The following is a 25202-nucleotide window of genomic DNA, read 5'->3' as shown; positions in this document are numbered from 1 at the left end:
GGCTGTTGCAATAAATTTTTTTATGTAAAATATCAAAGTTTGAAGCTAATAAAAATTAGAAAACAACAAACCCTAGCTTGCAACTTAGTAAAAATAAAGAGCATTCAAGATTTACACTAAAATTCTTGAAAACTATAGAAATTTAACAAAAAACGCATAATACACTAAAAATTTAACAAAAAATGCATAATACACTAACATGCAAGAAAAAAAAAAAAGCACTTACCTCTTGCAAATGAGTTGAGGAGTGTTGATATTGGCTCCTTAATGCTCCCAAAGCAATTGATGGGCTCCCCAAATGGCCTGCTGATCTCTTTGGTGCTCCTCCTTCTTGCCGGTTGGAAACCTATGGCTTTTCTTTTCTCTTCTTCTCTCTCACTTTTCCTCTCTTCTACTCATGCTTCACAAATAGAAGGCCCTTTAGGGTTATAACAAAGAGAATAAGTCAAAAACAAAGTGAAAAAAAAAAGTGATTTTTAAAAAAATTTCAACTTCCCTTTTTACATGCCGCGGGCGATTCATAGCCGATTTTTTAAGGCGATTTTGGCGATTTTTACATGAATCGCCTAAATCGGCAATTCAGGCGATTCATGGCCCAGAAATCGGCGATACTGATTCATGATTCAAAAAAAATCACCCAGGATGAATCGGGTCGCGGAATCGCCGATTCAGGCGATTTTTGGGCGATTCTCGTTACTATGGTACAAACCATAAAAGCTTGAAACTATTCGTGGAGCAAACGGATTTAAACAAAGAACAACAAAAGTGGGTGAGAAAAATCTAAAGTTTTGATTTTGACATTGAGAATGAAAAAGGTAGAAACAATATGGTGGCCTATGTGCTGTCAAGGAGACTTGCCAAATGCTCTTTCTGCCAGATTTCGATGGATTGGAAGCCACATTTGTTGGTTGAATACTCCAAGAACACATTCACATACCAAAGAATGGATGGTTAGGTGCATGATGATAGGTACAAGGTAGTCAACAACATCATTTATTATGATCAAGTAATCTTTTTTGTACCTGAGTCCAAGCTGAAGGAAAAACATCTAAAATAAATACACGAATCGCCCTTGGTCAGACGCCCGAGATACTTGGAGACCTATTGACAAATTTGGGAAATGATTTCGTGGAAAGGCCTTAAGAATGACATATTGTAGTACGTATGAGAATGTTCCACTTGTCGACAAAACAAATCTGAGAACACCTTATTTGTGGGTCTTCTTCCACTGCTAATCCCAACCAGAAATTGGATAGCTTCTCATTAGATTTTATTATCAAGCTTCTTAAAGTGCAAGGAAACCATTTCATCTTCGTCGTAGTGGATCACTTGACCAAGTATGCTCATTTCTTTGCCATCTCCTTTGGATGCCAAGCAACTCAAGTGGCCAAGTTTTTCTTCTGTAAGGTATTTCGCTTGCATGGTCTTTTTTGGAACATAGTGAGTGATGAGGATAGCCATTTTCTTAGCAACTTTTGGATGTAGTTGTTTTGGATAGCTAGAATGAAGCTGTCGCCAAGTATAAGCTACCACCTACAAACGGATGGACAAACAAAGATTGTGAACAAATGGCTGGAGTGGTAACTTACGAACTATGTTTTAACAAAACAAAAAGCATGGATTTATTGGCTACATGCGGGAGAGTTGTTACAACACTACCTATCACATGTAGATAGGTACAGTGACCTTCAAAGCATTGTATGGTTATGAGCCTTCATCATTTGTGTATCTAGCACTAGTTGATATTTGTGCACTAAGATCAGAAGACTAGTTACAAGAGAGGTTAGATATCTTGAGATCGCTCAAGGATAACCTACAAAGGGCTCAAAATCAATAGAAGATATATGTTGACCGGTCGACAGTGTTGAGGTTGGTGATCTAGTACACCTTCGGCTTCAATAGTACAAAGAATCCTCCTTAAAGGCTTGTGGTAAGGAGAAGTCGAGGCCTTGTTTCTATTGGCCCTATAGAGTGGTTTGGAGCGTAGGTGAAGTTGCCTATGAACTGAAACCTCTTGAGGGGAGTCTAATTTACAATGGTTTTTATGTGTTGTGTTTGAAGAAAGTTGTTAGATAGTGTCATAGTGGCAAAGGAACTAACTCCCATTGATGAATACGGGAAACCAATTCTTGAGCAAATCGAGAACGTCAACTTCGAGAGAAGAGGCCGAGGTCGTGCAAAATCAAGATCAAGAAATTTCTTGTGCTATGAAAGGATCTTCTAATCGATGATGTCAATTTTAATATATATCAGGCCCTTTTAGTTTTATTTGTTTAGTGTGTTGACTGTGTCGGCATCATTTGTAATCCTTCAGGATGTTTCTCCTAAGCCATATATAAGGTCGAGTCTATTGTAGTTGTAGTTATGCAATTTGAATTTTATTTGTGAAGTGTGAATTCTAGTTGGAGTTCTTGTTTTCCATTTTAGAGGTGAAAGATCCTCCCTATTTGGTTTCTACAATTTTGCTAGGAATATATCCTCACCCTATTCTGCTCTATTCTTAGTTCGAGTTTTTGTAATCTGAAGTACTATTATTATTCAATCTATTTCTTTTTTTGTCGCTTGTGTTTGGTGATTATCTATCTAGTGTTACCATTATTGATTATTCGAAGGTAACATCATCAATACCATTTTGACATCCTATTGCATACAATAATTGAAGGACAAAGATCGTACGACATCTTTTTTCACACATAACTATTGACAAAAGGGATAATTTACGCACCATACGACCTACACCATTTGAACATTATAGTCTTACATTCGTACAACTTTGATGTTGTAAAACCACCAATTTGTATAAGGTCTCATTGCAATGCCATAGGAAGGTATTTTGTCTTACCGTACATCCTTGTCACCACATTGTAGAGACGTACTATTCCCCTACAGTACGGACTTGCCACTCTACCGTATGGCCACTAGTACTCCCATATGTCGTATGACCTTTGTCATACCTACTATACATTCAATATTGAGCACATAGTGGGTTGGGATTAGTGAGGGTGTTTTCCTACACCGTATGGCTTGTACTTTGAAGTTTGTTCTCTTTCTCTCTCTAGTAACTACCCTACACCACTCTCGATCATGTTGTCAGAGTTGGAACATTACATTGGAAGTGGGATTAAACAGAGAGAATATAAAAGAAATACAAATCATTGTTGAATCTATAGCAAATTGAGAGTATAGAAAAGTATAGAGAGGATATAAGAAAATTGGTATTCTCTAGCACTTAAGGGGTACTCATATAGAAACACCATTAGAGAGCATTTGTAGATCAATAACATTCAACAATAGTCTATAGAAAAAACCTTATAACCTGATCAATATATCTATTTTGATTACTCACCATGCCTATAAGATAAACATATGCTATTTTATATGTAATGATAGTGCTATGACTATGTGATTATCATTATGGATGACTCGAATGCCTCTGATGATCATATGAATGTATGCAACTGTTTGGATCTGATTTTGAAGGGAAGGGCTTGAGTTGTAAGCACACGGGGTTGTTAAGGCTATATAATAGGCTGTACTAGAATGGAGCAGAGGATCTTTTTGTCAAAGAGTTGAGAAACCCACTTACAATCGCTACCTAATTCAACAAGATGGTGTGTGCTTACTGGAAGATGTGGTAGGATGGGGAAAGTAGTTACAAGCATAGTTCAAAATCTCGTACTTTTCCACTTATCAGTTAGGCAAATAAAAGTTTTCTTGACAAATATTAGAGAGAAATCGGTAACTTCTCGAGAAAATATCGAGAACTTTAAAAATGAGTTAAATTTAATTAAAAATGCATTTTTTTTGTAAAATTCAATAAGTAGATGCATCTAATGAGTCAGTAAATGAGTAAACAAACTAAACAAGCTGATCTAGATATATATAAATGCAATACGTAACAAAATCATATCCTCGTGTGAAATGCCGATGTAGTTAGAGACTTTGAACTTTGAAGCAAACTACAAATAGCAAATTGTCTTTGTAAAAAGATAAGGAAATACAAATGTCAAGTACAATACGAAACTAGTCTACATCTTTCTCTTCCCCTTCTCAGTAGTTTTAGTAGAAACTATGAGAGGCATGGAGTCTCACGGCTTAGCTCTAGCAATCCTCTGTGATGTAGATGGTGCTGGTTTTGGTGCTTGCGCTAGCAATGACTCCACATCATCTGAATCTTCATTGTCACTGTCCTCACTCTCATTGCCCTCCTCTTGAATGTTTTCTATTCCTGGTGCAAAACCCCCCTCCTCCATAGCCTGCCTCTCCAAATCATTTATGTCATCCTCTATGAACAATGAAAGCTGCTCCTATGTTGTCTAATCACCAAAAGGATCTATGTCATGCAAATGAAGTGGCTCAACTGGTGATGACTCTACCTTTCTTATGCACAATTTAAGGTTATATTGCGCAAAGACAAGGTCATTTAGGCATTTCTATGCCAACTTGTTCCTTTTCTTTGTGTAAATGGCTTCAATTAAGCTCCAATTACGCTCACATTTGGATGAACTACATGGATGACATAAGATGAGAAGGGCAAGTTTTTGCAAATTTGGGACATTTCCACCTGAATTTTGTCACCAAGCATATGGAAGATTAATATTAAAGAGTTAGAAAGCAAGATGAGGACAAGTTTTTGTAGCTTAGTATTTATCTACTTATTATGCTTGTGAAAAACTCCTAATTCCAAATATTGTCCCTGGGGTAAGAGTGTGCCTACCTCTCTTTGCCATGTTTGAGGAGAATAGCTTTCCCGTTGAATGTTGATGCACTTCCATCTCGACCAAAATGAGGTCTCTCACCTCAATATCAAGTACCATCGTTGCATGCATTTACTGAAGCCCTTCGTGACTTCTCCATTGGGATCCTTGTATATTGGAGAGAAGCAGAATCAAGGGCTGAGGAAATATCCTGCCACATTAATGGGTTGGTGGAGCTGATTGCTCCACGTCCTATAAATAATTTTTCATATGGGCTCGAATTTTAGGTTGTTCCCCCAGTATTGATTTCTTATAGCCTCTTTGGTCCTATCTATGGCCTCATAAAGGGACCCCATTGGGGTTTGTTCCCCATCTACCAAGCAGAGAACTTTAACCAAGAGCTTTGCCACCTACAATTGAAACATAGAAAATGATTATTAATCAGAGAGTAGGCTTATAAATTAATGATGAAAGACTTGATTATTGAATACAAAAAAATTAAATATTCACCTTGTTAAGTTTCCTAGTTACCTCTACAATTTCTGTAGCTAGATAAAAATAAATGGCAATTAAAGACAATGTGTGCAACACTTTGTTCATTAGGCTTCTTTGAATAACTTGACTTCGGCCATGGCAGACTCACAAACATCTACCTCAAAGGATTCATATAAACAAAAACATTTTGCAATAGTAAAAAAATTGTTGCAAACCATGTGACTGTGGGTCTAATAATCCTCATAGGTGAAGTTTCTCATCAAGTGAATGACCCAAGGGTGATTGTAAATATTTTTTGTTATCTTCCTTGTATTCTCTACAACCGGTTTTACCCAATCCAATTTCCCTATATTCTCCAAAAAGAAGGTCAAAAATATGCATCGCACAAGGAGACTATAAGAGTGTGCTATGCTTTCTTGTAAGATCAAACCCACTGCTACATATGCTGCTGCATTGTCAGTTATTTATTGCACCACATTTTCAGCCTCAACCTCCATCAGAACATTCTCTAGCATTAGAGCCAATGTCTCAGCCATCTTTACCTTGTCCGAGGCATCCAAGTATTTAAGAAAGACTATTTGATCCTTTCAAGAAACCAAAAAATTGATAAGGGCACAGTTTCTTCCATTCGTATATCCATATGAAAGAATGGTGCAGTCATATTGTTTCCATTGTAATTATTACTTGTCAACCACATCTTTAGCCCTAGAAACAACATCTTTGAGCAATCTACAAGAATAAAATAAGAAATGACATTAAGTATACGATTGTGATTAAAAACAAATTACATTCAACAAAGATAAGTAATTTTGTAAAACTACAAAGTATTAAAATTTGAAACAAGTAAACTGGCCTCCCATGCAAGTCTCTAGGAGTAGGTGGTGTGTAGCCCTTTCCTATTACTGTACAACCGATGTTAAAACTCCAAAAATCAGCACATTGAATGTCAACTTGCTAGTGCACATCACTATTCCATCTAGTACCCTCTAGTGATGATTGTGCTCTAGGTGTGTTTCTATGCACAAAATAACCATCAAGAGAAGATTTTTGTGGTCTACTAGAACCAATGGAAGTGGAAGATGAGTGAATGGTAGGTGTGTGTTTCTGTGGGCTAGGAAGAGAGCCAATCATGCCCTCAACTCTTGCTTCTTCATCAAGGTTGACTGGGATTCTTGGTCACAACCCACATCATTTCATTATGATCATTGGTTTAGCTCAGTCCAAAGTCCAAGCAAATAATTGAGATTAGAAAACAATAATTGATTCTTAATGGAGACATACCTTGCAATTTGGAAGGCTCACCTCATGGCAATATATAGTTTCTGATTATAGGAGTATAGTATTGAGGCTCATTATCACAAGAATATTTAATTAGCGAGATGTAACCCTTACCCTAATTTGTTACAACTATGGTTTTAGGTTCTCCAACAAATTAAGAAGGGGGTGTCAAAAGCAATTACTTTAAAATGAAATAAGTTCTATGGATACCATATAAGTGGAGGATATCATTTTTCTCATCGTAATGCTTGTCTTATAATAGATATATAAAATTATGATTATCTAACTCAAAGGAATGCATTGCTTTATGTTAAGATCAAGGATGATGAGCATCTTTGTCATGCACCATATTCTATAGCTGCTAGTGTTGGGTATATTTTTAGTTTTGTTGTTAATTATGGCTTTTTCAAGAATTGAGATTGTTAGGATTTTATTTTGCACATCCTAGTGCAACACAAAATGTAATAGGTTGCATTGCATAACTGTTTTTTAAATTAGAAGAGGAGGCTCCCTATAACAATGAACTAACCTAATCTAAACATTGTGCACTTGTTATTTACAATTTGGATAGTTTATTTAGTCTATCATGCTCATGCAGAAAAATCTAAAGGTGCAATTTTTGATTCACCTAGAGAAAATAATTGTTACAGATGCCAACTCAAGATAAAAGATATTTTACGTTTTTATCCTAAATATGGTCCCTCTAATTACCATTATTGTACTATTCATCTAAAGAGAAATTGAGTAGTAGTACACATAAGGATTGAATAAGCTTGTTAGTAGTGGCATGTCGTGATGGTTCAGTTGTGTTGTTTTTCTTGCCATCAAGGTTCGAATCTCATGGGGGATGATGTCCCCCATTTGTGGCCTCACCAGTTCATAGCTCTAGGTCAAAGCATTTACCCCTCTTAAAAAAATGATTAAATCAAGATTTTGTGTTTTGAATCAAGGAAATGGTACAAAAATACAATCTCAAATTCAAGCAAGATTATAAAGTTTGCAAACTTGCTCAAAATAATCTGATCTATCTCAGCATGCATATACAAGATGTTATGAGATCAACACAATGGGTGTATTGTAATGAACCTAATTTGAAAATCTGTATAATTCCGAATATCTCTTGATATGTAATAATTTAAATTTTTTCAACAGAGTTCCAAATGAACACAACAGATCATAAGGTAGAAAAACTGGTATTATTCAGAATCAGTTTCCAAACATCAATGCCAAAAATAGCTGAAATGTTAGCCAGGAGAGAGTACAAAAAATTACTAAGTGCCAAAACTCTTATAGCATTGAGATCTTCTCTACCACTCGAGACTAGCAAATGATACAATTCATAGTTGTGAATGAACTCGTTCTACAAATTCCAACTGTTATTTTAAATGAGTAAAGTTTACTAGCCCCGTGATGTGACTCTGATGACCAATGGAGAGTTGGGACAATATTCATGTAGTTGCAAACCTGGTAGGCACCTCCTTATTGCTATCTGCATGTTATACATGGCATTCCCAATGCATCCTAAAGCAAGCAGATGATGTGAGATCTACAATTATGTTAGCCTGAGTGTATCCTCCTGTAGCATGCGTTTGGGGATTGGATTCCACTGGGATCGGGACCATGCATGTTCAACCTCAACTGTGACTTCAAGACATCACTACGGTGGTCACCAAACATATACATGCTCCCTTTTGCACTTGTTGGGAATGATAAGCATACACGATAATCTCTAGGGTTTTACACGATGCCTATCTTCCTAGATTGATAAGTGAGTTGCAACTATACACTCCACATAATGAACGATATGTTCTCCAAGTATACACCAACCTGCAACAACACTACTGAGGATTACGCGAAGATTGTGGCTTGGAATAAGAAAGAATTAAGAATAAGGGCTACGTCCTATTCTACTAGTGACTAGGGTTTTCGTCTTACCCACAACTCAATCAAAATACCTTACATAGGGAAATTTCAGTGTTCGACTCCCAGCTCCTTCCAAACATCTCCCTTAATTCTAGTTCCTCCCACGGAAACAAGGAAGCATTACGCTTCCTCTCATGTGAGCATTACACAACCAATAGAGGGAGTTGATAACAGTGCTCCCAGAATGCATGGGAAATGATTCACAAAGGCCACGCAAGCAGGGGCCTCCACATAGGCATGGGAAGGAAAGAAATGCGATGAGGTGGAAGTTAAAAATTTGAAAGTTATTTCACTTCCACACTCAAGTCACCCCTTTAATATCAGACTTAAGCCTATTGGGGTGAGGGATAAGCTAAGTGTGGTGTCAAGATGATTAATTGGAAGGTGGGGATATGATAGTACACCCTTCTTGGGAGTGTTTTTCCCAAAGCAATCAAAGGGCTGGGTGCTGAAGAATCTGGTCACCTTCCCAAGTCGTGTCTTTAATCAGCAAATTGGTCCATCTAATAAGATACTCTTTGATGACTCTTCTTTTTAGTTTCCTTTTCTTTTTAGTTTCCTTTTCCTAACGTCCAATTTTTTGTGATGACGAAGAAATGAGCATACTTTGTTAATCTATCTACCACCACAAAAATACTATCTTTACCTTGAGCTTTCAGAAGCCTGGTGATAAAGTCCATCGATATACTCTTCCACTTGTCTTCTAGAATAGGTAGAGGCCGGAGTAAACCAGCAGGATGTAGATATTTTGACTTGTTTTGTTGTCATGGAAAGCACTCCCTGTATGAGAAATATAGTTGAGAAATATCAAGTTTATCTGGGAACATGATAAATGAAATGGGCTTTATTTCCATTGTTATGAAACGAGACTCATCAACACTAGAGCATATTTATGTCATCATCGTGACATAAGAGATTTTGGTATGAATAATAAGAAGGTAAAAGTTATTGTGCGCTCTATTTTTCTAACATTTTTCACACTATTAGCATTCATCATCCAGTTACGAATTGATGGGTCAATAGATATATTTACCAATTACAATTTAGTAAGGGTTTGAATTTTGATAATAGAAATAAAACATTACAATTTAACCATCATTCTATATCATTGTTTACATTTAGAAACCAGGTTAACAAAGGGAGCTTCGATATGATTAATATTCTTCTAGGAGTTTGCTTCAAGATCTCTCAATTTTTGTTTAGATTTTGCAGAGAAGATGACCTTGGTTAATCAAAAGATTGGGCTCACATATATGAGCAAAACAACATCCCTCGTGCCTATATTTTTTAACAAGCTTTATCAAGTTACATTGTATACATTCAACAACCTTCACTTTTAAGAAGTTACTTTGTTTTGCTGAAATAGAAGTTAATCGTGTGCTTGCTAAATTTTTACATGTTATCAGACTTGGCCTTCAGGAAACAATAAAGAAGATCAAGATGTTGATGAAAATTCTATCATCCCCTCAATGGCATGCATTGGATAGATTTGAAAGACTATACAGATTGATCTCAATGTAGATACACTTTGAAGGACTCCTCTTTATTTGACAGAAAATAAAGAAGATTTTAATTGTTAACTTCACTCCCCTTTCTCTTTGTTCCCTCTTCCCTCAACTTCCCTTCTCTGATTTGGTTCTAAAGTCAGGGGAGTCTCTTTTGTACGCAAATCACTCTCTCATTTCATACTTATGATATTACCTATTTGTAATTGTACATGACAACACAAAATGTGGGCAAGGGATTCAATTTCATAACAATCAGTGGGTGGAAGGGTGGTTCATTTTGTGACTGTCAATAGATAGTCTAAATTTTTCAATTCTTTTTTTTTCAATAAAATTGAAGAATCTAAAGTTTCTTTTTTATTAGATATAAGAGTTTCAGAAAACAAGAAGGAACCAAATAGTCACCACAAATAACAACAAGGAGCCTAAGCCTCACCTCGGAAGAGCCGTATCAGTTGTACATCAAGACAAAAAGAAGAGAAGATAGATCATCTAACTAAGAACATCATAGTGAATATCCATCCAAGCAGTCCATCCTAAGGGACCCTCCATCCAAACGATACTTTTACTTTTTTGAAACTGCGTCAACAAGAACAAATCCTCTTTTTTGACATTCACATTCTTTCTGATTTGTCTGTTCAGCCTAATACAAGCTTGCTCAAAAGCCTGTAAATCATCCAGGGTTCTTCGCCACTGGTATCCATGCTTCAACTCATAGTAGAAAAAGGTAGCATACCCATCCTGAAGGAACCTTCTAAGCTTATCCCTCTCAATCAACATAGTAGCCTGAACAATTTAAAGTTTAAAGTTTTCCATTGTGTAGAGCCATTTATCAATTAAAGTGGATTGATCAAACTTAAAATTATGAATTGTATTCTTTGAGGAGAGTAAAAATATGTTTATAAATGTTAATAAATTACAACGAAAAGTCTACACTTAGAATTGGACCATCAAATGAACTTACAAATTCTTAGTCTCAAGCTGAAGAAACTTATTTCAAAATTTAAAAAATAATATAGCTAAATATAATATATTAAAACTTAGTTATCATTAAAATATTTAAATTCATATTATAGATGATCATATATAAGCAATGAAAACAAATAATCAATGTGTTATTCTTATTCTTATTATTATGATTTCAAATATATACAATTAATAAAAACTAAAAACTAGAAACTACTTTAATATTTTGTAATCTAAAACATATACTTATGAATTTAATGAAAATATTATTAATCTTTTAATTTGTTGTTTAAAATTTGTTAATAACAAAACCACTCAAATAAATTATATAGTTATTGTATTGTAAAGATTTATTATAATTATCTTTGCTAACTAATTACAAGAAATTAAATTTGTTTTAACATAGGTTTATGCTTTGTATTTTCCAATATCTCATTTTCATCATTGACACATTATTTCAATTTGATACATCTTTTAGCATACTTTACATATATTTAGCTAAAGATAGGTATGTTAGGCTAATGATTTGCAATTATTAATAATAATAAATAGTAAAATTATGTTGCAAGGGAAACTATCACAAAAACAAATATTATACATATGTTCATCTAAAGATTAGCATGCTTTACATATATTTAGCTAAAGATAGGTATGCTAGGCTAATGATTTACAATAATTTATAATAATAAATAGTAAAAAAAATTTGCAAGGGAAAATATCACAAATATATATATATATATATATATATATATATATATATATATATATATATATATATGTTCATCTAAACATAGGTGTACTAGTTTAGGCTGAAGCAAAGATTAATTATTATTTTTTATGATTAATTATTATGATTTGATTATTACTTATGCTTGAGTAGATTCAAACCCCCAAGTCCTCCCAAATAAGAGGTTCACTATTTACCATTGTGTTGGATGATCTTGCCTATTTATTGTTCATCTTCTTTATGTTGTATTTTTTCCTCCATTTTTCATATCTTAATTTTCAACATTTGGGGAGGATCCACAATATTTGAGGCATTTAGGCTTCCCTTCCATGTTCACCCATTTTTAATTTTTCTTTGTCTTCATGTGTTATTCATTGGATTCAAGCTATGGGTGGCCACATGATGGTCTTTTCTCTCCTTAGAATGTCTCACACTCTACTCTATGTAGCATGGTCCATTCTAAGGGTGTTTCTTATCTAATTATCTTTCTATCTAACTGTATATTGGGAAATGATGATCAATGATATGTTAACACTTACCACATACACATTAAAAAGGGGATCCTAAAATTGGACTCCCTTTCGACTAAATATTATTAGCACAAACTAAAGTAAATGTGTTTCCAAGTTTTAGTCTCCCCCTTTTAAGCCAGAAGTCTTAAGTATGAAAGTTAGTGTGTGTCCAAGATTGATGTCTAAGTATCTTTTAGGTCACTTACTTCTCGATTTTTTTGAGTGCTCTACTTTCTTTGTTTTCTAGCTCCCCCTTGCATTACCTTTACCCACCATCTAAGAAGGATTCCTATTTTTCTAGTGTGCATGGGGTCTAGGTGATCTATCCATGGTTGGGATGTGTTCTGGCATCCTCTCAATGAGAAGTAAGTTACTCTGCATTTCATTTTTGCTACCTTTCCCTAACATTCCATGTCCCATGGATTCTAAGATTTCAAGATGTTTTTCCCCTTGAGTGAACTATATTGAGTGCATATGTAAAGAGTAAAGTTGTGACAATGATTAACAAGGTAAGAAGATGATTATATCATGCTAGAAAATGCCTACGAAGTTGTGGATCAAAGCTAGAATGAATCCCATCCAAATTTGTGGAGATAAGATCAAGTGAGCTACGAGGGAACATGAATATATGGGTTGTTTGATGCGTACTCATGGAAGTGAAGTTGTTTTGTTTTGCTTCTTGTTGTTTAAACTAGAGCCAAACCTTGGTCCCAAGGATCAAATGGTGTGAACATGATGTTGAATGAACCATTTAAGGGCTTATACTCAATAAGACATGCTCAAGATCTAACTTCGAGGCCATCAAATTAAGGTGAAAGAATGAAGAGTTGTTAGATGTGCTCTAGTCTGGGGAATGTTGCTAAGAAAGGGGTTTTTCATCCTAAGGCAATGAAAAAGGCCACTTCTTTGGAGGCTTTGAAAATAGAAATTCAAGTAACTCTAAAATGTGAATATCCTTCAGAGATGCTCGAAAGATACTTCCAAAAAATTTAGTGATGGAAATGTGAACCCAATATAAAAGAGATGTAGTGTTAAAAACTTTAGGCAGAAAGTGAAAAAATGAAGTGCGCAAGCTAGTAGAAGGATTACTCCTCATTCTACAATCTTGGATAGAAGAAAAATGGGTTTGCAGAAAAGCTAAGTTTCTTTCTCTCACTCCTGCATACATTAACATTATCAAGTATGTCAACTAGATCTGGGTCAGCTTCTCCTATGCCTTCAAGGGGTAGGGTTGCCTCTTATGCCGACATGGCCGCATTTGAGGTAGGTCTTCATGGCGTTGCTCGAGCTGCTCATTTCAAGCCTTCTCATCCTCATGAAGTTTCTCCTATAAGTGTATCAAACCCTATAAGGGTACTTTTAGACTTAGATACAATTGATGATATTTATAGTATGGTAAAAGAGCTCTCTACCTTTGCTGCTATTTTTCACTTTCTGTGCTTTTTGCCCTCTCTTGCTAATCTTCATGCTTGGATCTCCAAGCATTGCGAACCAATTTTAGATTGTGATGTCCACATCTTTTTGATGGCTAAAGGATTTTTCATCTAGTAAAGTTTAAAATTCTTAAAGATGGGAAGACTATTTTGTGTGATAATAGTTTTTCATGGCACGAAAGATTTTCACTTATGGCCAAGGCATGGCATATGGATTTTGATCCGCTTATAGAATCTTTTAACAAGGTTCCTATTTGGGTCCGAATTCTAAATCTCCCAATGCATCTTTTTTCTAGATTCTGTTTATGAAGGTATTGGGGATGCCATCGGTGATTTTTTATATGTGGACTCAGACACTTCAGATATTCTCCATTTGACGTGTGCTCAAATTCTTTTAGAGATGGCTTCCCTAAGAAGGTTTGTTTGGAATCCTCGAGAGGCTCTTGAGCCCAAATATTGGATTATGAAGGTATCCATTTTCGTTGTAGAAAATGTCATATGACAGGTCACATTGTTGCTCATTGTGATGCTACGAAGACTAAATCAAGGCGACCACCTTCCTAATGCTCAGGGGCCTCTTTTGAACACTATACAATGGTTAAGTCCATGGATGCACCTCTAGATCCAGTGGATGATTCCTCTGCTAATGATCATTCGGTGCTAGAGATAGCAGAGGATGTTTGGACTCATGGTTAGGTCCGTATTCCTTCTCCTACCCTTGCCCCTGTATTGGATGTTCCTTTTGGTCCTATTAGGGCCAGGACCCTGTACCCTCTCTTGCCCCTGCCCCTGTATTGGACATTCCTCCTAGTCCTATGGGGGGCCAACTAGCTATGAGCTCTTCTAGGGAGATCGTTGTTGCTTCTAATTCCCCTAGGCTCCATTGTTCAGTTTCTTCTGGGGATTGGATTCTTGAGGCAGCTAAGGTGGATGAGGGTTGGACTGTAGTAAAAAGAAAGAAATCTAAGCCATCTGGTCCTCCTTTATAAATGAACCTCTGATTGTGCAAGGGAGGCTCTAAATCAAAGGGAAAATCATGAGCTCCATTGTAATATTTGGCTCTCAGTTTGGTTTTTTTCCCTTCTAGCTAGATCTTTGGTTTTTGCTGGTGCTAGGCTTTTCTGTCACCTTGGTTACCCTTTGTTTGGGTTGTGACCAGTTTCACTTTTGTTTGTTGTATTTTTTTGTTTCTATACTTATTGAAAATCTTTAGACTTGTACAGGGTTTTAGGCACCCTTCAAAACATATTTTACTTAATCAAAAACATTATCAAGTATGTCTACATTCTGAATTCTAAAGCAAAGTAAGACACTTCCCGAAAAGCTAAAGCATTTATGTTGTTAAGTGATTCTTAGTCATATCACTTTACCTTAAGTAAAGTAACAGAGATTTCAGGAATTTAATATTCTACACAGAAATGAACAGAAAGTTTAAATAGTTGATACTCATGGATGAACTTAATTGTGTTCGTGTGGCACCAACGCTCTAATTCCTATACCTATTTCATCAAAAAAAATTATTGGAATTCTTTAGGATAATTGAGAGGGGGGTGAACCAATTATCCAAGGTCCAGATGTACAATTAAAACTTTTCACAATTTAGTGAACCCACATCCATAAAACATTTTCATCATGCATGCATTCACTAGATTATGCAATCACTCAAACTTATAGGTTATTGTCAAATCAATATGCAAAAACATAAACATGAAACATAACAGATTCAATAACACATTTGACACAATGATTAACATGGAAACCCAATTTGGGAAAAACCACCAGCAACATGCTACTAATTCTCACTCTTCTAAAGTGATGCCCTGTGAAAGGCCAACCTTGTTAAAGGTTACAATACACATTGTTAAATGTGACCTAATTAAAGGATTTTAATCGCCCTATTAGGAGTGAACCTCATTAGAAGATTTTAGATCATTCACTTGGAATGTCACCTAGTTAAAGGATTTACAAATGACTGTTAGGTCAACCTTAATCCAAAAGATTTACCCTAGACTAATAAAATGATTAGAGAGTACTAGTAAGGCTTAATCTGATAACAACTTACAACTTCATTTGTAGATTACAAATCTTTATTTTAGTCCTCCATTTTTCTTGGCTTTCACACTATTCAACTCTAATAGCTTGTTCACCCTTCAAGAATCCATACCCTTAAGCCTTCTTGTTTTTTTTGCCAATGCAATCTCTTCTCTTACGTCACTGAATGATGTGAATACCCTAGACTCCTTGTCTTCCTTAGGTTCTCACACATCAACTCTTGCTTCTGACCAACCATCTCTATAAATAGAGAATTATGATTTTTTTGTTCATCCTCCATAGTCCATTATAGGGTTAGGTTAGATTAGATAGGATTCAAAGAATCTAGCCCTCATTTCATTTCATTCCCTTCTCGAAACTTCTCCTTCAATCCTCTTTGAATTCACCTCAAAATAGTTTATCTTGAATTTTGTGCCATCAGCTCATCAATCTTATCTTCCACACAGTTCACACAATCCAAAAAATCAAACTTGTCAGCTCAAATTCATCAAATTCTTGATCTTTCTCATAATGCTAACACTCGACATTAACTGGCTTTTGATGCTTGACACATACTACATTGTTCGACATCCAATATCAAAACACTTAGTACAAACTAAAGTTTATTGGTGCTCAGCATCAACTAAACTTAACTTGGCTTACACTGTGCCTACACTGATTTTCTTGGCTCCAACTGATTTTCTTCTCAGCTTGCACTAACTTTTCTCGACACCTACTATCCACTCAGTCAAACTTGGTAGAAAAACTTCATTTAACTTGTTCTTCTAAACATACTTTGTGTAACCAACCTTTGTAACCTTAAGTAGATTATCAATGCACTATAATATCATTGTCTTAACTGATTCTTGTACTCCTTTCATATCATAACTCAACCTTTCCTCTAGGTGCTATTGTTACCTCATTTATTCAAATCCTCTTTGTCAATCAAACAAATTATAGTACTTAAATCATATAAGAAATTGTCTTACTAGCAAGTAGTAGGTTTGACATTGGTGGCAAAACAATGAATGAAACAAATTTATCATACTTGTATCAATCTATTTTCAACATTTCCTATAATTGGTTTCTTCAAGTATATTTAAATGAATATTTATCAAGAACTGTATCATGTGCAATCATAGAAAATGACAATCAGAGCTGCTAGTTACAATAATTTAATTGGCTTGGAGAGTGAGTTAAAAGAGCTTACAAACACATCTTTCAAATTCTACGATTTGGGTGATCTTCATAGAAGAATCAATTCTCAACCTATTCACCCAATCACTCAAAATCTTAAAGAAAGCAGACTAGTTGAAGCAACTAGTTTTTCAATGGAAATTCATGCACCTAAGCTAGTGAAGGAATGCATAAAGAGATACAACACAGAAACAAAGTAGATTTTGTTTCCCAATCAATCTATTCTCATCTCAATCAACAATGCACTAATGTAGGTTGCATTTGGTATTCCTATGAAGGAGCAATATTGTGATGTTGATTTTGGATCTTCTGTGTCTATGTTCAATGAGAAAATGACCGTTAGATAGGAAGATATGTAGAGGACATGGTTCTTGACTGGGTGCTCAAAGAAGACCAAAATGTCAAACACCCTCTTTGGCACGAATCTAAAAAGAGAGATTGTGGATATCCTTGCACTCCTCCTTAGATTCAAAGAAAAGGAGAATATTTTGAAGTTCATTGAGCACCATTACTTCCTAGTGCAAGCAATACATGTTGACGATATGTAGATTGACTGGGCACAGATCATCTGTGATGAGCTAGCCTCGTGGTTGAATTTAGCCAAAGGATTCAAGTAGTTCTATGAATCCTCATATATTATCTATGCATTAGAAACTCACAACTTATGGCCTGACCTCCCTAGCATCCTGAACTATGATGAGTGCATGAAAATATATGAATTTTACCCACATTTGTAGCTGTAGAGAAGTTATGATGAGTATGTGGGGTTTAATGATGCCTTCACAATGAGGCTATGCCAAGAATTGCAAGGATGCCCTCAAAGGAGATTTTCACCAAAGGAAATTTCATCCATAAGCCAATTTGGATGCTCATTTATCCAATTTCCAAGCTTCTCCTATTTACAAATAGGAGCTTACAATGACTTTCCTAAGAGGTTGTCGAGGTATTTAGAAGACAAGGTGGTTTTACTTGAACAGTGTCTATAGAACCTTGAAGTGAATATGTTGTGTTCTAATGTGAAGAAGATTGTTGGGAATCCCTTTCCTATTGTGGTTGGTCAAAATTCATGTGCTTCTAGATCAGATGCACATAATTTGGTAAAGAGCTTTGAAAAAGCCATTAAATTGTTATACTATGAGCTTTGATGAAAAAATTTGAAGGGATTCAAGAGAGTATGGTGAAGGGAGGTCTCTCTTTAGTTACTCATGAGGAAGAGCAAGAATGGAGGGGGAAATGGAGATTTATATTTGGAAGAGAGGAGGTGTTTTGGAAGTAGAGATATCGAGTTCAATGGTTAACTAAGTTGGATGGTAACACTACATTCTTCCATAGGATGCCTTCGAGACACCAAAAGCAAAATACCAATACTAAGCTCTTTGATGTTAATAATGTGGAACTCACTAATTAGGAAGATATTAAGACTTGGGCCACATAGTACTTCCACAAAATTTATAAACCTCCCCTAATTGAAAAGAAACCTAACACTGAAGAAGCTTTTCTTAGTGTTATCAATACAATGATTGGTGAAGAAATGAATGAGGACTTGAATAGAAAGGTTTTAGATGAAGAAGTTAAGGAGGATGTAATTTATATGGGAGATTATAAAGAACTAGGACTAGATGGTTTTCCCCATTCCATCATTTAGGAATTCTGGAAAATCATCAAATATGATTTGGTGTACACGGTTGATAACTTTATAAGGATAGGTAGAATCCTCAAAGAACTAAATCAAATTTATATTTTTCTTGTCCTAAAAATATATTAACCTACCTAGGAGGAATTTAGGCCAATTAGTCTATTTAATTCTATTTATAAGATCCTATCAAAGGTGGTGTTCAACTACATAAAACCTTTCCTTGGCAAATCTATCAATCCTAATCATAATGATTTTCCAGATTCTTGATGAGGTGATAACTACCCATGAGGTTTTTAATTCCATGGAGAAAAGTATAAATCTAGGTATGGTGTTGAAGTTAGATATTTTGAAATCTTATGATAAATTTAGAAGGGAGTTTCTACTAAAAAATCAAGGAAAAACTTGGATTTGGAGAGAGGATAATTATGTTAATTAAGGCTATTATCAACTAAGTCAAATTTTTGGTCTTGTCCAATGGATCACTAAGGAAGTTCTTTAATTCTATTAGATTTATTCACTAGTTTTATCCCTTATTTCCATACTTATTTATTATGGTGGAAGAGGTCTTGGGTAGGAACATCCTTACTATGGCTATTCACGAGAAGATTCTAGGAGTCAAACTAGCTACTTCTTTGTCACTAGAGACTCTACAACAATTTGTTGGTCACACTTTTTTGTAAGGGATATCTTCTATAAGGGAAGAAAAATATTTGAAGAATATTTTAAATTAGTATTTGGAGGTTTCTAGTCAGCACATAAAATATCAAAAGACCAAGTTGTATTTCTTTAACATGAATATTAACCTTCAACAATGCCATAACTAGGGAACTCAACTATCAATGGGCTTCCCTTCTTGACACAAACCTTGGTCTCCCCATTACTATGAAAGAAGTCACTCCTGAACTTTGGAATGTTGTGGTGGAAAGAATGCAAAGGAAACTTGTGGGCCAAAAAGGTAAGGTTCTTAGCAATGGTAGGAAACTCCAACTCATTGATGCATCTCTACAAGAAATTCCAATGTATTTTTTTTCCATGTTCAATATTTTAGGCCCCTTCAAGGATATCTTGGGAAAAATACAAATAAACTTCTTATGGTCAAGCGATGAGGAAAAATTGAAGATGAGCCTGGTTAGTTGGAACCAAGTTTGCAAGCCAAAGCACAAGGAGGGTTGAACCTTAGAAAAATGGTAGACCTAAATAAGGCCCTTATAACTAATATTGGATGGAGATTATCTAAAAACTCAACTGGATGATGTAGAATTATTAGGGCTAAATATCTATAGGGAAGGATATTTAACCAATGTTTGTACATTGTTGACCTCCCAACTAGATCAAGAATCTGGTTAGATATTGTTAAAGGAAAAAAGTACTAAAATATTATAAACTTTTTGTGGCATAATACATTTCTATGCTACAATTTTCTAATTAATACATTACCTCTTTGTGTAGTCCACTTTTCTCAACTCCTTAATCTCAACCTTTTATTAAAAAATATAGTAGTTAGGAAGATTTAAAGTAGTATAAGTCTTGTTGTTGTTTCACCTAAAAGTGTTGAGAGGTACCATCTTTAGTTTCTAATTTAAGATCTACTTCTAAAATTGTTAGAAAAAAAATAAAATCTTAAAACCCTTTTTTGGTGGCTTATATATGTGCACTTACCAAATAGTAAAAAATGAGCTTTCCAAAGTCAAATTTTGAATAAATAGTAAAAGAAATCTCTCTCCATATAGAAATGCTTATATTCATCCTTAATCAATATTATTAAATTTAATTTTCATACTATTCTTCTCTTTGTATCTATTTTCATAGACATTAAAAAATTGGCACGTTAGAAAAAAATCATGATTCTGAATAACCAAGAAAATGTGTGAGGCTCTCATTAGATTCTATATCTTCTATTAAAAAAATAGTAATTAATTTATCTAAAAAATCAACTCAATAATTTATTATTAATTAAAATGGGAAGGGTTTGGACCCATAACAATTAAAGTAACATTAAGTCTTAAACATACAACCCAAAGGATCAGAGTAGTGACCCTACCAAAAGTCAATCATAACTAGAACTAGCAACTACACCTGCATAAAAACAAAAACTTTAAATTGAACCATGCTGGGTAAAACCAAATACCCGAGTCATCTAAAAGATTTTTCAAACAAACTAAGTTTCCACTAGCATATAGCATTAAAAAAAAACTTTCTAACCTATAAGACCATAGTATACCAAACCAACAACCACATTTAAACACTGCACCACACAAACCAGTAAGTGCCACCAAGCAATAAAACCCATAGCATTGGGAACTAGAACCCAAAATCAACATGAGTTAGAAAAGAAAAAACCAACTCCTTTATTTTATACCTTGAACTCAATAAAACCATAGGAGATCACTTATTGTCATTCCTCCTTTCTTAGAGTCTCCTCCTTCCATTTTCTATTTGTCTCTCTCTCCTCCAGCTATGCCTTCAAACTCCATATTTCCCCTTCCATCTTGGTCAGGGATTGAATTATCTGGGAGGCTAGATTATTAATTTTCTCTCCTAGTTGGGCATGCACATTCTTGATAGACACCAAGGCCTTTAGCATTACATTCCTCTCTTCCTCGTGCGGTACTTTGTCCTTGATATCCTCCACTTGTTCCTTTATCTTCTCCAAGCTATTGATCTTGTCTCCCATCTCTTGATCCACTTCCCACATGACTTCATCCCTTTGACTAGTCATCCAATCGAAAAAAATTCACTTAGCTTCAGTAATTGCCTCTAGCCTATTAATCTTTTTGTATGTTATATGCATTTGAAAATGAAGCCGCCTATCCACCACTTTAAATTCATTATAACAAGAGCTCATCTCCATAGAGTGGAGGGTTAGAGTGTCCAAATAAATTGAGGCATCATCTTTTTTATGAACCACACTAGGAGAGGGCTCTCTAGACACCTAGGGATCATCTAAGTAGCTTGAATACACCATGGGGGAGGGGAGGTACATTGTAGAACCCAAGGAAAGAGGAGTAAAAAAGTAGGACATGGTGTCTAGGGTCCAATCAGTCTTAGTGGCTAGGGATCCTTACTTTGAATCCTCCAAACCCTCCATGGTATCATCTTTTTTATTGGAAGGTCATTCTTTTTTTCTTGGCTTTATGGGGAGGAAGAGTCTTAACAACAAAACTTAAAGAATTTTTGGATGTAAAAAGAGTGCAATATTGTCCCATTTTGGGGGAAATGACCTTGAAAATATTATTATTAAGCTCATGGGAGGACTGAAGGGTCATATTCAATTGGAAATCATAAAGTCTAAGTAAAAGCCCTTGATGTTTTGGCAGGGACTTTACATTTTTCAACAAACACGGAAAGAGATGAGTAATCCGAAAAGAAAAAGAAAATAGATCATTCTTATGAAAATGATTCAACATAGGGAAACTATGGGAGTAGATCCTTTTGACCTTCCTTCTGATGCAGAGCCACACCTTGGAAAACTTAGGAGGAATCAAACACTCAACTGAGTTGCATCAAGGGGCATCTACAACCTTCAGGATCACACACTAAAATCCAACATCACAATGTATTAATTGAGTTTCTTCATACACATTAAAAATGCATATACTATCTAAATCCATTCTATATACTTTTCCATCCACTTAATCCATTAAACAAAAGTTTTAAAACAAATTGCCCAGAAAATACATTCTTTCTGCCTCCTGGATAGACCTGCACTCAGACATGAATAACTTTCGAACCAAAAAATATTTACTCAATCCAACCGTTGAGATTTGGAATAACTAAGTTTAAAACAACATATAAAAATTTGAGAGAATTCTAACGGTTTAAACTTGAGATATTGACCACGCATCAGAGTACATTTTTTTTGCAAAATATTGCTTCTTCTTGCTGTCTCTAGATAGACCTGCACTCAGACATGAATAACTTTTGAACCAGATCAAAAATCTTCGATCGCGTTGGTGAAGATGGGCGTAATTAGACCTATAACAACATATCCAAAGCTCATCAAAATCCAACGGTGCATTTGGGAGATATTACAAACGCACTGAGACTGATTTCTGCAAACATACCGAATTCAACCCAAAAATAAAAACTTGTCTTCTTCCTCTCTCTTCCTCTCTAAAAATTGACTCCCTAAATAAGGAATATGAAACGTCCCTATCCAAGAATAGGAGACTGTTTCAAAAATTATGAATATTCCTGCTGCCAACTATCTGTCCTTTTTTAGGATATGATTAGATTCTTAAATCATTGCACACTATTAACTCCACTAAAACAAACACACATGGTCCTAAGTGGCTATATTTGGAGAGTTTATCATTTCACTCCTCCATTTATGCCACCACGTCATAGGACATTATTTGAAAACATAAAACTCTAAGCTCACACACACAAACATTTCAAAATTTAGATTTTAAAATCAAAACTTTCTGATATTTGCTTTGTACCCTGCATTTTAGTCATATTGCAAGTTGTCTTTCTGTCGCCACCAAACTTCCTATCGCAGACGTGCTCCTGCACCACCTTCACAAGTGAAAATTTGCATGAGAACCTTCACTAGGGCCTTCTAAACCCCTTCCATTGCCTCTTTGTTAAACACATGATGCAATTTTGGGATATTTTTTACCCGACTTCCTAAACCTCACCATAGCATCTTTGAAAGAGATTTTGATGTTTCTCATAATCTTGACCCCATCCATACTCAACCAAGGGATGGTAGAGATGGACTCTAGGGTGATGACAAAAAAAACACAACCCAACATAATCTTTCAACCATCCCATGACTCCATAATTTTTTAAGAAAGCTCTAGATTATAACCTTTCATGTCTATGATATAATTTTTTATATTGTCCTACTCAAGGATCTCTCAGAGCTCCTTGTTATTTTCGTACTCTCCCTATTCATCAGGCTCTATCTAATAAGGGTCTCCTCCTATCCTTTTATTCTGATTGAAATAGTAAAAACACATTGCTTCAAAAACTAACATGCCCACAAATGGAAAGATGACCAAACCCAAGCTTTTCTTGGTAGTCACATTAAACTATAAAACTGAAATAGAAATCCAACTCATAAAAATGCTTCACAAAATGGACCCCGTAAAAAGTAATAATGCAAAGTTTATTAACGCATAATTTATGTGCTATCATGAAAGATCACTTCATACACCTCCACCAGGATGGATAGAGAGTCATCCCAAATTTTGAACCCCTTAGTATATTTCCACATGCTCGTCAACCTATTTGCAGCATGATTTCCCTCTTGATAGGTGTGTTAAAATGACACCTCCTCTAAGTTTCTTAACACATGTTTTATTTTTGCAATGACATCTCTATCATTCCAACCTATCTTTGCCACATCTTTTTAAATATTTATGTTTTTTGAAGCATCCCCTTTTATGATTACCTTTTTCACATTTTTCCTAGTCAGCACAAAGACCCCATCGTAAAGGGCTAGGAGTTTAGCCACATAAGTAGTCTAGACCCCAAACTTGACCAAGTAAGATGTCAACAAATCCTTTTTTGAGCTTCTCAAAATGTCACCCCCACCTACCTACTATTTAATATTCTTTCTAATAATTGATATCGGATTACTAGTACTAAAAGCTCTCAAGTTATCCAACATGCCCCATTGACTACCAACCTCCCTATCATAGGAATATGATGTGGAACCATGTTTAGTAGCACAAAGGATCTTCATATTCTCCTTCACATTTTGGACATGCCCCATACTTACCAATTTAGCATTTTTACTTGTTTCCCTTAAGATCATGTTGTTGCAACCCTTCCATAGGCACTAACTATCATCTAAAAGGCACTGTCTCCATAGCTCAATGATAAGGGGTGAGGAGAAGGGGATCTCCAAGAATTGAAGACCTCTTTAGGTTCATTATTCCAACACCAATGTACTTTGAATAGGCTATGATATGGCTAACTTCCCAAGAAAAAGGTAGGAGAAGACGATGTGAACTATTGACTCAACATCATTTTCACATAGAACACTCCTATTAATAGTTTGATTTCCTCTTTTTTGGATATTATCAAGAGTGAAAATCTTGTTATGACATACAATCAAATTAAAGAACTTAACTTTAGGAATGGCTTTGTTATCCCAAAACTAGTTTTAATAGTATAAGCTCTCAATTTGGAAATCTTTGATATGACTTCATCTATTTGGTCTAGTCTATACAATCTTAATGTATTCATATGAATTAAAATTTTAAAAGAAACTAGTTTCAAGTCAGCTTTAAACTAGTTGATGTCAACCTCCTAGTTCACCGTGTAGTCCTTCCTTTCCTAATAGTCCCTAGCCTTGAACCCTAGTCTATTGATAAGGACATCCTTTAGAGATAGAAACATAGAGCAATACTCAAAAGTAGGCATATCTGACCTAGTATCCCCATTACCCACCTACCAAGAAGAACCTTGAGTGAGGAGGGGGATAGTCTTCTTTAGATTATTCCACAAAATCGACCCTTATACAAGGGGGTTCTTCAACAAGATGATCTCATTCCCATTTTTGAGATACTTTCCTCATAAAATATTGGCCTAGTCCAAATCTAACTTCATCACATTCCATCCAATCTTCAATATGAAGGCACTAAGTTCATAAGGTGGGAGTCCCTTACATTCAGGCATCCTTGATCCTTAGGAGAGAAGATCATTTTCCATTTGACAAATGAGAGCCTCTTCTTTTCTTCTAGTCCAATCCATAGGAAATTTATTTCGACAGTATCCAAATTTTTGGTCCAAAAAATTGGTATATAAAATAGGGATGTAACATATTGAGTAGAGCTTTAAAGATTCATCA

General features: G+C 35.2%; 1 protein-coding gene across 8 annotated transcripts in view; it reads left to right on the top strand.

Annotated features, from left to right (window-relative positions):
- The window catches only part of LOC149556311 (tyrosine decarboxylase 2-like), a 178777-nt gene that overhangs the window by 144107 nt on the left and 9468 nt on the right, over window positions 1-25202 (top strand). For 6 of the 8 annotated variants that reach the window (XM_089830555.1, XM_089830552.1, XM_089830557.1 and 3 more), the window contains one exon: window positions 9800-10215. The exons of the other annotated variants lie outside the window; for them this stretch is intronic. The gene's annotated coding sequence lies outside the window, so the exon portion shown is untranslated. Of the gene's footprint in view, window positions 1-9799; window positions 10216-25202 lie in introns of those variants that run through there. 8 annotated transcript variants of the gene reach the window in all.

The sequence above is a fragment of the Cupressus sempervirens genome, chromosome 5, assembly GCF_028749045.1.
Source record: "Cupressus sempervirens isolate cs-2001-9-10 chromosome 5, ASM2874904v1, whole genome shotgun sequence".
Lineage (NCBI taxonomy): Eukaryota > Viridiplantae > Streptophyta > Pinopsida > Cupressales > Cupressaceae > Cupressus > Cupressus sempervirens.
Note: the sequence above shows the minus strand (reverse complement) of the source record. Positions and strands in the feature narration are given on the sequence as shown.